The 4,874-nt window shown below is 33.2% G+C and overlaps 1 protein-coding gene across 1 annotated transcript in view; it reads left to right on the top strand.

The window, feature by feature from the left end:
- Window positions 1-4,874, top strand: part of LOC106466027 (RYamide receptor-like) — a 75,206-nt gene that overhangs the window by 8,185 nt on the left and 62,147 nt on the right. The window lies entirely within an intron of this gene.

The following is a 4,874-nucleotide window of genomic DNA, read 5'->3' as shown; positions in this document are numbered from 1 at the left end:
ATAATCACCCACACCATGAACAGTTATATAATCACCCACACCATGAACAGTTATATAATCACCCACACCATGAACAGTTATATAATCACCCACACCATGAACAGTTATATAATCACCCACACCATGAACAGCTATATAATCACCCACTACCATAGAACAGTTATATAATCACCCACACCATGAACAGTTATATAATCACCCACACCATGAACAGTTATATAATCACCCACACCATGAACAGTTATATAATCACCCACACCATGAACCTCTTATCTGCCAAAGTAAATCGATGACACATAATTAAAATTAAAGGAAGTTTATATGCCCTTCATTTTGGAAGCTATTTTTTATATTTCAAACAAACACACTTTCATACTTTTTCTTTCATTTTGAAAAATAGATTCAGACTCTCCACCTTTTTAGTCTACAGTCGTGTAAAATACTCTACTAGGAAACAATCTCCAGCAACTTTCTGGGCTCACAAACGCAATTCTCAACTGGTCATGGTATGCAGTTTCTTACGCCATATTCGATATTACCTTTCTTAATTTAATAAAACGATTTAGAAAAGTCGATATATTTCAGGAAAACCGCGATTTAAGCAAATGTCAAACGTCATAATTTTAAATCCAGAAATAAAAGCAAACCAACTGCTCTTATATACTGAGCAAAGATATAACCAGGAGTTTTCTAAAATTAGTACTGTTCTAAATACATGTGTTTTATAAAACGTGTTGGGTTAGTAATTTGGTTATTGTTGACATGTTTTACAATACTTTGCTAACGTATCTGTAATCACGCAGAGCTGCACAAAAACTATCTGCGCTAACCCTGCCAATTATAGTATGATAGACAAATATCAACCGTGGACTCTTGAGCTAGTATAATCGCGATTTAGTTCTCGCGAAAAGGACCCCCCAGTAGCACAGTTGTATGTCTGCTCACTTAAAATGCTAAAAACTGGGTTTCGATACACGTGGTGGGCAGAGCACAGATAGCCCCTTGTGCTTAAGTACAAACAAAGAAACAAGCGGAAAGGGGATGAGAGAACTGATCCTCCGTTTCATAGTTCGGCACGCTAACTACAAGGCCAAGCCCAGGCCCATATTTGTCAGGAAAGTAATCAATGCTTTCACTTATCCTGCTTCCACTTTTATACGAAAACTAGTTTTTGTAACCAAAATATATGTTTCAATATATTTGGTTTCGCCAGGCAACTTGAAATAAAAGGTGGAATCACACAAGTGTTGACTCTTTACAGGACAACACTTTGTGAGAAATCTGGAGTTTAGCCTTTGTTAAACGAGTTAGTTAAGTGACACCATATTTAAGTTTCTCTTTAGAGCAAATACGATTCTAATTAATATGAGAAAGAAAATGCGTTTTGAAATATGTTAACATTATAATTAAGAGAAATAGGTAGCCAAAGAAACGTTGTGTATAATAAATTAAGGAGGGTTTTCTCGAAACGTTGTGCATAGTCAGATATCGATACAGCCTAACAAATAAGATTAGTTCAAACCATTAGCATATGATATGGATATACAGTCCAAGTCCCAGTCACAAGGGGAGCTGGAGTGATCCAGGTGTTGTGACGTCCCTTGGAGCAAAAGCACCTCATCCATACAAACAACTTGACTGATGCGTACAAGTAGTATAATATATTTTCTTTTCTTTTATATGTGTTAACTTTAAACTCAAGAGCTCCATCATTTCAGTTCAAAATCTGCACGCCAAATGCCATTAATTTATAGATTGAGAAATCAATGCCCAATTAAAGAAGCGTAAATATGCCAGTTAATAAAACATTAAAAATTAAATCTTTACTTGTGGACCAACCCACTTTAAAACCTCCATAAGCCAAAAGAGAAGTTAGTTAAATGTAATGAGCTCAATAAACATTTAAATTGTGCTATGTTTTTGTAAAAGTTTAATAATTGAAAAATCAAGTTTTGTTATTATGTCGAAGGAAAAAGCCAATTCCATAGAGCCATGTCTCAGTTTGTTTTAGTTCAAATGATTTGTGAATGAGGAGAATATACTGAAATTTAGCTGTTCTTTAATGTCATAGTTTTACTTTGACACTGCTTTTAAATAATCACTTGCTTGTTTGTTTGTTTGTAAGTAAGCATAAAGCTTCACAATGGGCTATCTGTGCTCTGCTCACCACGGCTATCGAAACCCGGATTCTAGCGTTGTTCGCAGACATACCGCTGTGCCACTGGGGGGTAAATCACTTGCATATTCTCTTCATTGAGCTTTAATGAAATCAAATGAACAAACAAGTTATAAGCCCAATCCTATTTACAAACATCTGAATAATAGCACCTTCTTTTACCTTATATCAGAACATTTATTATATATACATATATTTTTTATTTCTTCAGAGGAAAGTATGAATTGGCAATTCAAATGTTTATCAGATCAGAAACTTAATTATTTCCTATCTTATGCAATTTCAATTTAAATATAAAAATAAAAATGATTCCATGAAGTTCAATGTCAGAAATTTTATTGCGTTAATAATTTGGAAACTGGATGTAGAATAAATGCAATAATAAATGAATATGTTACCCCTTTATATTTTCATTTGTCATTATATTAATTTAATTTCATATTAAGTTCAATATAAATCGGAAACGGTCGTGTATAATCTTGACTTCAATTTTTTTAAATTAAGTAAATGATCATGTAAATTGAAATTTGTAAATATATCATATTAACATGTTGTAACCACGTTTATGTATTTGTAATTTGATATTGTCATTTTATTCGACTTACCAAAAATGAAACGTACTTGATTTTTGCATGTCTTAATATATTGTCAGAAATATTTTGCTTAATGCTTTTTTTGCAAAATTAGTCAAATCACTAGGATTTAATTTTGATAAGGTCGGACATCTTTTCGTCACAATAACAGTTTACCGTGGCTCTGGTATGACGCTATTGTCGTCGTTTGTGGTGTGCAATTGGTTCATAAATGTCAGCAGAAAAATTATGGTGGCGAATTCAACTTTTATTCATCCCCAGAATGCTCAGTCTGATTGAAAATTCAAACCAAGAAATTGTGCTCTTAAATAAACTGACAATGTTATGCTTTTCGATCAAATGTTGTACAATATGAATCTGGTAAATTGTTAATTTATCGTCTTTAAATACGTCATTGTGAGGTGGAAATGTTCAAGTATGTCTTAGATTTTATTCATCATTCTTAAGAAATTAGGGCACCCATCTCATTATCCCATCTCCAACACCTTGGACTATTCGAACAGCATAAGCAGGTTCAGTTGCTTTATGTGGTTTTCCCTATACTTTTACTTCAATTTCAATGTAAAATAAAAAGTGAAATGCATCTCATCGGACCACAAACAAAACACGCTTCTATCTTTCACTGTCCACAGTTTTCACTCTAAATGCCATTGAAGCCATATTTTTCTCTCTTCATCTGAGCTAAGCAGCTTACAAACTGCATGCTAGATACCGTTTTTAATGTTTTTTTGAACAGCACCTTTGAAGATTGTAGGAATCCTCACCACTGTCGAAGGATAGGTCAATTGGGACATCTCTTGTAATATACAAGCGTTGTCAAACCGTCTATTCATTCGGTCTGTTATGAAACTGTGCGTGTTAACTAATGCCCAAACGTATTCTCTTTTAATTTCCTCTTTTGATAGTTCTAATGAAAGACGTTCTTGGCAAACAAATTCTCTCTATAAATTATTAACTCTCGTGCCAGACGGTCACCAACTATCGTTGTGTGTTTGAGAGCTGGAAATTCCACGTTTTTACCAATTATATTGCAGTTTAATGCTGATACGACTTCGCCTTAGTAATTATATGACAACAGTGTATGGTAAACAGTTTATATTAGAAGATTGCGTGATGTCTCGTGCAATAACAAGAGGTAATCCTCAATAGCCGCGGCACTTGAACTTCTGTTAGACAGAATCAGAGTAAATTAATCCAGAGACCTTTTTTCCCCTTTTTATTAGCTAAATTTTTGTCCATCAGCAATACCAAGCGAGGGGCGTGGGTATACCAGATTCGATTTTATCACTCATCAGGATCTCTACCAGCCTACCCTCAAGTTGAAATTCTTTTAGGCAGGACTAGATTTAATTAATCTATGAGACTTTGAGCGTGGTCAAATACATCCATCGAATCGGTTTGACCTCCTGAGTCTAAAATTGTAATTAGATCTCAAATCGGTCTAGAAGAAACGGAGCTATGAACTAAAAGTTTGTACTTGAAAAAAAAATGCTTACCCAGAGAAGCTGGAATTTGAGTATTAATCATTTTATCCGTTTATTTTGCAGATGCAAATATGTTATGTTCTACAGATATACGCGTGAGTGTTTTGGAAGGATGTAATTTGTTATCATAGATTTGTAAATGTTGATGCACTGTGTGTAGAAGTTTTTTCAGTTATTTTGGTACCAAGAAAAATATCGTGCCACGAGTTATGGAAAGTTAAACTTATGATTTATAGGATGTTTTCAAAATCATTAGAATTCTAACAAAATATTAGAAGAATTGCATTATAAAATAACTCTAAAAAGATTTAGAAGTTCGAAATAATTGTTTTATGAAATGTTTTCCGAGACTATTAGAAGTGCTATATGACTGCTTTGTAGAATATCTTCAGAGACCTTTAGAGTTTCTATATGATTGTATTAGAAAATGTCTTCAGAAGCATTCATAATATTTTTAGAATATCTCCAGAGCTCTGTAAAATTTCTATATAATTGCTTATAGAATATCTGTTGAAGCATTTATAACAGCTATAGAGAAATATATTAATTTATTTTAATATCAACGTTTGTTCAGATTAAGTTTATATTTCGAAATATGCATAGCTTGTAGTGTTAAATATG

The sequence above is a fragment of the Limulus polyphemus genome, unplaced genomic scaffold (assembly GCF_000517525.1).
Source record: "Limulus polyphemus unplaced genomic scaffold, Limulus_polyphemus-2.1.2 Scaffold2127, whole genome shotgun sequence".
Taxonomy (NCBI): Eukaryota; Metazoa; Arthropoda; class Merostomata; order Xiphosura; family Limulidae; genus Limulus; species Limulus polyphemus.
Note: the sequence above shows the minus strand (reverse complement) of the source record. Positions and strands in the feature narration are given on the sequence as shown.